This window comes from Bubalus kerabau, chromosome 12 (genome assembly GCF_029407905.1).
Source record: "Bubalus kerabau isolate K-KA32 ecotype Philippines breed swamp buffalo chromosome 12, PCC_UOA_SB_1v2, whole genome shotgun sequence".
Taxonomy (NCBI): Eukaryota; Metazoa; Chordata; class Mammalia; order Artiodactyla; family Bovidae; genus Bubalus; species Bubalus kerabau.
This window is the reverse complement of record NC_073635.1, coordinates 36,701,499-36,712,817: the sequence shown is the minus strand read 5'-3', so window position 1 is coordinate 36,712,817 and position 11,319 is coordinate 36,701,499. Positions and strand designations below refer to the sequence as shown.

Here is an 11,319-nt window from a genome sequence, read left to right as displayed (position 1 = left end):
CTGTATGCACCTCATCTTAACATCTTTTTACTTATCTGACAACAATAAAGATGATGACTCTATTCTCAAGGACAATTTTATTCTTCTAGGTATCACCATATTTTTTTTTACTGAATCTCTTTTTCACTTCTATATCACATAATAAAAAATTAGCAAGATATACTTCTTAAGGATGATATAAATTTTTGAAAACATTCTGTGGAAAAATACTGATACATCAAAATGTTAACAGCAAGTAGAAACCACCTTGCTGTTACACACCTATTAAGTGGTGAGAAACCAGAACACTGAAGGCACCAAATGCTGATGAAGACATGGACGTCAGGAACTCTCCTCATTACCAGAGGAGATGCAGAAGTTCACTGTGAAGACAGTTTCTTACAAAACTACACGTGCTCTTAACATAAGATACAATAGTCATGCTCTATGGTATTTATCCAATTTAGTTGCAAATATATTTATAAAAGAGCCTGAACATGGATATTTATAGGAGTTTTATTCATAATTGCCAAAAATTTGGAAGCAACCAAGGCTTCTTTCTGCAGGTGAAAGAATAAATAAATGTGGTATGTCCTGACAATGGAATATTACTCAGCACTGAGAAGAAATGAGCTATGAATCCACAAAAAGACATGGAGGACTGTTAAATGCTTACTGCTTAATGGAGGAAGTCAATCTAAAAAGGCTGTTTACTGTATGATTCCAACTATATGACATCCTGGGAAATATAAGACTATGGACAGTGTAAAGGTTAGTGATTCACACGAGTTATAGAGATGGAGAGTTAAATAGGTGGAACACAGAGGATTTTTAGGGGAGTGAAACTATTCCAACATCCCTTTGTTAAAACCCATAGAATGTATTTATTAGTGTAACGTGTGTAACAGAAGTGAACCCTAGTGTAACCTGTGGACTTGAGGTGAGAGTGTTGTGTCAATGCAGGTTCATTCCCTGAAGCAAATGCGCCACTTTATAGAGGTTGTTGATAGTGGAGTGGGCTGTGCCTGTGTAGGGCAGTGGGCCCAGGACACTGTGTCTTTACTGCTCAGTTTTGCTGTGAACCTAAAACTACTGGGGAAGAGCATATGACCTGTTACCAAGAGCCAACCTTGAGTGAAGAATTACAGGTAATTTTTTTTCTTTTGCTCTTTTTGCACTGGTTTTCCAATTTTTGTTGTTGTTATTGTTTGCTTTTTGTTTTTGTCACTGTGTGTTTGTTACCTATGGAAGTACGAAAAATATTTTTTTAAAAAGTATGCTAAATTCACAGAGAAGGCAATGGCAACCCACTCCAGTACTCTTGCCTGGAAAATACATGGACGGAGGAGCCTGGTAGGCTGCAGTCCACTGGGTCGCTAAAAGCCCGGACACTACTGAGCAACTTCACTTTCACTTTTCACTTTCATGCATTGGAGAAGGAAATGGCAACCCACTCCAGTGTTCTTGCCTGGAGAATCCCAGGGACGGGGAGCCTGGTGGGCTGCCGTCTATGGGGTCGCACAGAGTCGGACACGACTGAAGCGACTTAGCAGCAGCAGCAGTAGCAGCATGCTGAATTCAAAGTTGTTGGATTTGCTTAATTTTAGGTCTCAGTCTCTTAGAGAATTGTAACCTAGTACAGAAACTCAAAAAACAATAGTTGATAATATAAGGAACTCTTAAATGGGCAAAAATTAAGCTTTAAATCATTATTTTCAGCTAATAATTTTATGAAAATCATAGAATTTGATTACTGGAAAGGACCTCCATAATCAGGATACAATTTTCTTTTTAAAAATTTGCTTCTATTGTAGTCAGGACCTCTAAAGTTTAGAAGGCAGTTGGGTGGGCAATGCTGCCTGGGAAGTAAAATGAGAAACATGGTGGGTCCTTGCATTTCAGCATGGGGGAAAGTTTATACATACATATATATATATATATATAGTAAATATATTGGGTTATTTAATAATTTTTAAAAAGCCATAGGAACTGAGAGGAAAGCAATGTTCATAATAAGTTGGGAAAGTGAGAAGAGATGGAGGAGACATTGGGATCCCGAGGGATGAAAAGACTGAAGAGACAAGTGGACTTTTATTCAAGGGCACATTATGTACAATTCCTTCATTTTATTGACGGAGAAACTGAGACTCTGGAAGGTCTAGGGTCACAGAGCTGAGGAATGGTGGAGTCACATCCATGTCAGTTCTGCATTCTCGTCCAGATCAGAAGAGATGGAAACTTGCTCAAGGGTTTGAGTGCCCAAAAAAGTATTTAAAATACAAGTCCTCTGCCCAAATCTTCATGTTGCTTTCTTGCAAAGCTTAGTCCGCTTTTGTGATTAGTGCAGAATAACTCCACACACACACATTTTTGTAACAGCCTTCTCAAGTTATAATTTCATGTGTGCGTGTGTGCTAAGTCGCTTCAGTCATGTCTCACTCTTTGCGACCCCATGGACTGTAGAATTCCATACCATATAATTTATCCATTTTTTTCAATTCATCCATTTAAAATGAACAATTCAATGTTTTTTTTTGCATATTCAATAGAGCTGTTGTCCAATTATCACTACAAACAGTTTGCTCCAAAAAGCTCCCTACACTTTAGCTATCACTCCCTACCTCCCCAGGCCTAGGGAACTAACCTATTTTCTATCTCTATAGATTGCCTTGCCTGGACAAGTCACATAAATAGAATCATGCAATGTATAGACTGGCTTATTTTTCTTAGCATAGTGTCTTCAAAGTTCATCCATATTGTAGCCAGTGTCAGAGCTACATTCCTTGTTTTTGCTGAATAATATTCCATTGTATGGATCTACCACATTTGTTTATGCATTCATTAGTTAATGGACATTTCAGTTGTTTCTACGTTTTGGAAATTACAAATAATTCTGTTGTGAACATGCAAATATTTGTTTTTATAGGTGCTTTTCTATAAAATTAAATGTAGCTTTTATTTAAATTATGACACAAAACATCCCCCCACCCCCCCAGTTTTCAAGTTTCAACTAAAATTCTCCCTGATATCATGTAGGTAATCTAGTGAACATTTTCACAGACAAATGGATTTTAATAAATACAAAATGTGACTAATATATACTAATAAGCAATTATTACTCTTGTTAATTATAAAACAGCAATATAGTTAGATTATTAGTGTCAATATGGAGCTTCCTTAAACGGCATGCAGCAATCCAATCTGTCACTAAAGTCTGTGACAGAGCTTATTTGGAAGTATCTCTACTTAAGAATCACAGGGACGGGGGAGCCTGGGGGGCTGCCGTCTACGGGGTCTCAAACAGAGTTGAACACGACTGAAGTGACTTAGCAGCAGCAGCAGCTACTTAAGCCATCTAATTATAAACTCAATGAAGAGAAATTATTGCAATGGTATGTGGTAACATAAAGGGGATGATGTAAGTTTTCATGGACTCATTACAATGTTATCCCGCATTTTGTAATAGCGGACGTTTCTGTCATGAAGATGGTGACGTGAAGAATGTCAGTGTAAAACGGTACTGTGTAATACACATAGTCTTACAAGGATATTTTGTTTTTATTGAAAACTGAAAAACTTTATAATTAAGAAATAAAATGCAGAAAAATAAATGGTACCATTTTGAGGAAGCGGGTTGAAATGCATACTGAAATGCATATCTTTCAATTTAAATAAAGAGCAGTATATTCATTGATTTATACACATTGAGACTCACTTTCTACTAGACTGTGTTCTGTAAGTAGCGTCTCTTAAAGGTCAGTCTTTTCTGAGACCTTCATGGATGATTATAATTTCATTAGAAAGTTCATGTTGTCCACCATCGTGTTGAACTTTAAAGTTGAACATCACGCGTCTGTTTACACTAGCAGGCGGCGTGTGAAATTAGGTCCACTGTATCCATCCATTTACGCCCCAACGGCGCCGGCTGCAGTCCCACCGACAGCCGCCAGGGCGGCCTCCCCGCCCGCCTCCTACGTGGAACCTCCGGACCCGCACAGCCCGTGACGCGCGCCCGGGACGTAGGTGTAGACGGCGAACAAAAGCCGAGCCCTGCGGCCCAGGTGGCTCCTCAGTAGGAGCTCGCCCGGTCCCGCCCGGCAGGCCTCGCACCTGCGCACCCTCCTGCCCCGCGGCCTTCTTCGCCGCGAAGCCGACGAACGCGGAGGCCGGGGCACGGCGGGCCCGGCCCAGCCCTTCCGACAGGCGGGCGCCGGGATCGGGGACCCGCAGTCGCCTCCATCTTGACCGGCGGAGCGGGAGTGGCGTCCGGGCCGGACCCCGTCGCGTCGGCTGGGCCCAGGTTCGCAGCCGGCAGCGGGCGCCGTCTCCACCGCGGGGTCCAGCCCCGGCTTCCTGGGACTAGTCGGAGTTGCCCCCAGTTCCCCCCCACGGCCCCGACAAGATGGAGGACGTCGTCTCCTCCCTCAGCCATGACGGGAGCGAGGGACGCCTCCCCACGGGGCTGAGGAGAGGGGAAGCGCCTCCAACCCTAGGAGCGCGTGGGGCCCCCCGCCGGCCTTCCAGATCCCGGCTCCCGCCCCCTTCGCCGAAGCCCCTGCTCTTCCAGCCCTCACGGGGCTCCCAGACACTGGACAGGGAGGGCTTGGGGGACATCGAGGCCGCGGCGCTCCTGAGGAGGCGGCGCTCGTAGCCGTTGCGAGGGCAGGTGGCCCGGATCAGGTCTTCGGGCCGCCGGGGCTCGACAGCGCCCAGCCCCAGGGGCCGAGCCGCGGCCGGTGCTGCGGGAACCGGAGTCGGCGGCCCGACCCTGACGGGCCGGGCCACGGTGGGGGCGGGGAAGGGGGGGGAATGGAATGGAGGCGCGGGGGTGTGGCCTGCGGCTGACGGACAGAACATCGGACCACCCCCTCAACGGGGGGTCCTGAAGGAAGGCGGACGCAGCCAATGGGCGTCCCCGAGGCGCCCAGCCCGCCCTCCCCGGCCGCCAGTGAGGGCGCAGGGGGCGGGGCCTGCCGGGTCGGGCCGCGCCGCCGCGGCCACCGCCTCCGCCTCCTCACCAGCGCTAAAGCCGGGACTGGACCGAGCGGAGTTGCGCGTGTTGCCGAAGGGGGGTGGGCCGGGGGCGGGGAGGTTCGTTCCGCGGAGCCGCAGCCAGAACCGGGTGAGGCTTGTCCCCGCCGTGTCTCCAGTCCAGGGCCGCCGACAGTGGGGGTGGCCGGGAGCGGCGCAGCCTCCGGAGGCGGAGGCGCCGGGAGGCGGAGATGGGTGAGGGCGGCCTCCGAAGCCTCCCACCGACCCGGGACGAGCGCCCCGCGGCGCGGCCGCCGTCGCCGCTGCCGCTTCGGGGCCTCTGGCTGCCGGCGGCTCCGCTGATGTCCCAGGCGCGTTGGCGGGCGGCCCGCGGGCTGCGGGAGTGCGGGCGCGGCTGCGAGGGCGGAGTGAGGCAGCCGCCGGTGGCGGGGGTCGCCCGGGGCCGCCCGGGGCGGGGGCCGGCTGTGGGGGTCGCGCGGTGTGGGGGTGGGGTGGGTGGGGGAGGGGCGCCTCCGTGGGGGCTCGGGGTCCCGATAGCGCTCTCCCAGCGACGGCGCGAGGTCCCCGAGTTTGGGGGCGAGGGAGCGGGCCCCCCGCGCCGGTCCCCTCCTCGGCCGCCCCGGCCCCGGCGCGCGCGCGGCTCGGCTCCGCACGTATTGTTTGGCTGGGTCTCTAATGGCGGACGGGGAGGCAGCGCTGCCGGTCGCCGACTGCGGGGGGGCAAGTCTCGAGCCCCGGGCAAGAGCCGGGGGCACAGGCGGGGGGTTTCCGCCCCGCGGAGACGCGGGCTCTCCCCAGCCCGGCGTGGGTGCGGGCGCGGCGGAGACGGCGCTGGGCGGGCCGATCCGGGGGATCGGAGTCGCTGCTGGCGTCGAGGCTGCGCTCGCCCTTCCCTTACCCCTCCCCCCTCCCCCCCCCCACCGGAGCAGGCCTGAAGCCCTCCGCCTCCTCCCCCCAGGGTTTGCCTTTCACGTGGGTTTTGGTCCCAAATAAAAATTTTATGCCGTTTTGCTCTACTTTACGTTGGAGGGGATTGTTGGTGCCTGGCTAGGGAGCAATAATCGAAGGTCCGAACCTCCTTGACCTCTTATTCCGTTCTCTGCCTCCTTCTGGTGGAAAAGGTTTGGTTCTCCCACCTGGTTAGATGTTGTTGATCCATTTTTTCATTTTTTCTCTTATCCCAGGACCAGGAGTTGAATTCATCCTTACCTGGTGCATCTTTGGCTGAGCGTGAGGAGGACAACACCCCGATTGTGAGTCTTTTGCCCCTAATTTGATGCTCCTAGAAGACGTTGGCAGGTTAATGTAGGGCCTCGGCCTGGGGACCGGTGCGTCCCCGTTGTTTTGAGGGGGAGGAGCTTCCCCCTGGGTGGCACTGCCCCCGGGGCGCAGCCTGGATAATGGCTGGTGAGGCAGCTGGGAGTGGGCGCTGCTGTTTGCACCGCTGCAGAGAGCGCTCCTGCTGCAATACCAACCTCAGCAACCAGACGACGGGCTCCTGCAGCTGCTCACGTTACCCGGGAGGAGGGGTGGAGGAAGGAGGGCATATTGCTGGCGCCCTCTAGAGTTCCAGGGTGGGAATTGAAGTCGTTTCGTTTGACGCCTGGTCTGCAACCATCTTTTAACACTTTCTCTTCCTTTTCAATGGAGAATTGATTGAAGGGGTTGGAGAAGCAAAAAGACGGATTTAGCTCTGAGTGTGTGATGTAAAACACAAATTTTGACTCTTAGGGTTCATGAGTTGGTGGATGTCTTTGAAGTGTTTGCTTAGGAAAGGCATGAGGCCCCCTCCTCCTGTTGTCGTACTTTATCACCTAGTTCCCTGCTCTGGTTACTCTTAGCCCCAAATCTTTTGTGATGCTTAGTGTTCCCTTGAGTTATTCCTGACGTGTTACCTGAGAGTTATCGTTTAATGCTTGCCATTTATCGGTTTTAAAGTAGCCTCGTAATGTGCTAGACAGTAAGATAAACATAACGGGTCATTTTCCATCCGTTGTAATGAGTTACAAAATATCAGTGAAGTTACTGTTAAGGACACATTATATCTCTGGAGCCCACCGATAGTTAACTTGCAGATCTCTGTCAAAGGTGAGTCATGAGTATGGTCGCTTATGCTTAAATATTAAGTCTCAAATGGGTCAAAAAATAATAGACAATGAACACAAACTGAATACTGATTGTGAAGGATGATGTGAGGATGGCAACTTGTATTAAGCAAATACCACTTTAGGCAGGTCCCCGGTGCTTTCATGTATTATTTCCTTTAAGGAAATCTTGGCAAATGGCCTGCAGGGTCATAAAAATAGCATGTATTGAGCCTGTATTGTATGCTAGCATAAGTTTTTTTTCTTTAAAGTTACTATGACAACTATCAACTTTATGAGGGAGAATAGTATATTGAACCTCTGTGTACCTATCATTTACATTCTACAATTATCAACACATGTCCAGACTAATTTTTAACATATTAAATAGTTTAATCTTTATAAAAACTTAGTGTTTTTATTCCTAATTCTTAGAGGAGGAAACAGGCATAAGCAGATAACCCAGGTAGTAGTATTTGTTTAAACAGGATTTGAACTTAACCAGTTTTGGTTACAGGCCTGAGTTCAGCAGCTGTGGTGTCCTGTTTTATTTGTAAATTTTCATTTTTTAAATTTATTTATTTTTAAATCTTTGGGCCACACTAAGGCCTGTAGGATCTTAGTTCTGTGATCAGGGATCAAACCTGTGCCCTCTGCATTGGCAGTGTGGAGTTCTAGCCACTGGATTTCTAGGGAAGTCCTTTGTGTTGTCCTGTTTTAAAGTATATAATATGCTTGTTTCACAGATTTAGAAATTGAAATTGAAAAAACTGGAAGTTACAGTCTTTTCAGCCTGTATTCTTTTCCTGAAGAGTGGGTAAACAAATATGGAATGTTAAATCTTACTGAGTATCTTTAAGAAAAAATAGTAGTACCACAGTTATCAATTAGATAACTATTAGATAATTATTTGACTGGTTTTAAACTAATAGGGTCTATTTGAATCAGAAATAATATATTCTTCTTTCAGTGTGTATGTGTGCAATTTAGTATCTACTTCTTAAATACTGTAACTTAAAATGAATATAACTTCTTTAATAAGTTTAAAGGTCTTTTCAGGCATTAAATCATTCAGATATAGTGGATCAGGGATTAAATCTTTCAACTATCAATAGATGGGTAAAGCTTATATTATCACCACATATTTTCCCAGAAGATTTACCATTCTAAAATTTTTCTTTGTATTTATTTGTGATGTCGGTGGAGGAAGGTTAATTGGTTATGTTAAGTACACATTTGAAGATGAGGGCATACAAAATGTATAATCTGGCCTTTCCTGTAATGTCAACATATGTATACTAATGAAAGCTAAGATTCTTTCAAATACAGTTGACCCTTGAACTACATGGATTTGAATTGTGGGTCCACTTATGCCTGGATTTTTTTTTTAATAGTGCTGCAGGCAGTTGGATCTGCTGATATGAAGAAACTCAGTAAAAGGGAGGCCCAACTATAATTTGTACACGGATGTACTTTTTTCTGACTGCACTGTGCAGCATGTGTGATCTTAGTTCCCAAACCAGGTATTGAACTTGTGACCCTTGTAGTGGAAGCTCGGAGTCCTAACCACTCACATCAGGGAAGTCTCAGTTTTTGAAGGGATGTGGTTCTTGTTTTCCTTAACGATTTAGCTCAGAATTAAAAATTCTTTTACTTAAAAGCATCAACTAATGGTGCTTTAATGCACCAGGCAAAAAGATAACCTGACAATTTTAAATTCACTTTGATTAAATCAGAGTTCTTTATTAATGTAAATTTATCGTACACTTAATGTGAGTTAGGTACCTTTAGTTGTACTTATGAAGTATTTTGATATTTAAAAATACTTCACATGTTTATGGTACCTTCTTTAGTGCATCCTTAATAGTATGTGTTCCTCCTTCTGTCCTTTGTCACACAGTTGAGGGAAAGGGAGAGTGGCCCTGCTTTTCTGAATTCTCCTCTAGGTTCTCTTGCGCTGGACTCTTGTACCCCATGTGGGGGGACAACTCTGAGTACTCAGATGTCACACCGATGCTGACAGTGAACATTTTAGAGCTTTCTGTGGGTATGGAGCTTGATATACCATCTTCGTACAACACTGTTCCTATTTTTAGAAGTTTTATTGTATGTTGCCCTTGTTTGAGGTGCATAGTGCCTTACTAATGCATTTGAGGCAAAGTGAATCCTTACCTTTAGTCAGATGCTGTGTTGTAACTGTTATGTAAAGAATATGTATGCATGCTAGAACTCTATTGTTGTCAAAAGGTGTGGTATAATTAGAAATTTTGTATCTTTTTCTAGGCATTCATATCTGTCTACTGGTAATATTCATACATATATTATGTTGAATAACACTTACTATAAGGGGACGTTGACATATTCACCTTGCATGTTTTATTTAAGCAATGCAAGATGAGCCTAAACCCAAGTGCTTTTTCCCGTTGGATTAACAGTATTTTATGTAGGGCATTTTAAGTTAGGAAGCAAGTATGCTGAGACAGTGTGTTGATTCCATGTATTTTCCGTTTTTGATTTCAGTTGGTTAATTTTTTTCTATTCCTGTCAGAGCACAAATTGGGATTTTAGAATTGAACAGAACTTTTAAGATATTCTCTGGTGGCTGAGATGGTAAATAATCTGCCTGAAATTCTGGGGACCTGGGTTTGATCCCTGGCTTGGGAATATGCCCTGGAGAAGAGAACGGCTACCCACTCCAGTAGTCTATCCCAGAGAATTCCATGGACAGAGGAGCCTGGCAGGCTACATACAGTCCATGGGGTCACAAAGAGTCAGACGGGACCAAGCCACTTTGACTTTCACTTTAAGATATTCAAATCTCAAAGTTCTTATGGACAGCTCCAATATGTGAAAACTATAAATTTTCATTGAGAAAGTTACTGTTGCTGATAAGTCACTTCAGTCGTGTCCGACTCTGCACGACCCCATAGACGGCAGCCCACTAGGCTCCCCCATCCCTGGGATTCTCCAGGCAAGAACACTGGAGTGGGTTGCCATTTCCTTCTCCAATGCATGCAAGTGAAAAGTGAAAGTGAAGTCGCTCAGTCGTGTCCGACTCTTAGCGACCCTGTGGACTGCAGCCCACCAGGCTCCTCCATCCATGGGATTTTCCAGGCACGAGTACTGGAGTGGGGTGCCATTGCCTTCTCCGAAGTTACTGTCGTGTAAATAATTTTCAACTATGAGGCTCTGGGTAACAATTGTAATTTTTAATTTTTTATTTTGATTGTTTACCTGCAAAAAAAATTGTTTTACATAATCAGAATTGCAAATTTTCATATGTTCAGCTTATTTTTTAAACAAGTCCGTTTATAATCTTAGGTTTCTGTTACTAAAATAGTATTGAGAAGAGAATTTTGAAGGCCAGCACCAAACACTTAACTTGGGGTAACAAGATAAGTTGGTGATCTTAAAAAGTGTGTTAAAAGTTGGATTACAACACATTTGAGCATATCTCTTGTTTTATTGCATATTTTAAGATGTATTTTTTGGATCAAGTTTTATACAACACTTGAAGGACTTTGTAACTGCAAAATAAATTTTTGTGTACTATTGAAGTCTAGGGGCTTCCCTAGTGGCTCAGAGGGTAAAGTGTCTGCCTGCAATGCAGGAGACCTGGGTTTGATTCCTGGCTTGGGAAGATCCCCTGGAGAAGGAAATGGCAACCCACTTCAGTACTGCTGCTGCTGCTGCTGCTTAGTCGCTTCAGTAGTGTCCGACTCTGTGTGAACCCATAGACAGCAGCCCACCAGGCTCCCCTGTCCTTGGGATTCTCCAGGCAAGAACACTGGAGTGGGTTGCCATTTCATTCTCCAGTGCATGAAAGGGAAAAGTGAAAGTGAAGTTGCTCAGTCATGTCCGACTCTTAGCGACCCCATGGACTGCAGCCTACCAGGCTCCTCTGTCTATGGATTTTCCAGGCAAGAATACTGGAGTGGGTTGCCATTGGCTTCTCCGCACTCTAGTACCCTTGCCTGGAAAATCCCATGGACGGAGAAGCTGGTAGGTTACAGTCCATGGGGTCACAAAGAGTCAGACACGACCGAGCGACTTCACTTTCTTTATTGAAGTCTAGAGTTGTAATGTGTAGCAGTTGTTGTTCAGTCTCTTAAGTCATGTCCGACTCTTTGCAAGCCTGTGGATGGCAGCACACTAGGCTCCTCTGTCCTCCAGCATCACCCAGATTTTGCTCAAATTCATATGCATTGAGTGGGTAACACTATCTAACCATCTCGTCCTCTGCCACCCCCTTCTCCTTTTGGCT

General features: G+C 46.1%; 1 protein-coding gene across 3 annotated transcripts in view; it reads left to right on the top strand.

Moving 5' to 3' along the window:
- Positions 1 to 4,971: 4,971 nt before the first annotated feature.
- ZMYM2 (zinc finger MYM-type containing 2) overlaps positions 4,972 to 11,319 on the top strand; it is a 64,310-nt gene continuing 57,962 nt past the window's right edge. Inside the window, exons 1-2 of one of the 3 annotated variants that reach the window (XM_055542590.1) lie at positions 4,972 to 5,101; positions 6,156 to 6,224. The gene's annotated coding sequence lies outside the window, so the exon portion shown is untranslated. The remainder of the gene's footprint in view (positions 5,102 to 6,155; positions 6,225 to 11,319) is intronic. The other 2 variants (XM_055542587.1, XM_055542589.1) reach the window with 2 other exon arrangements.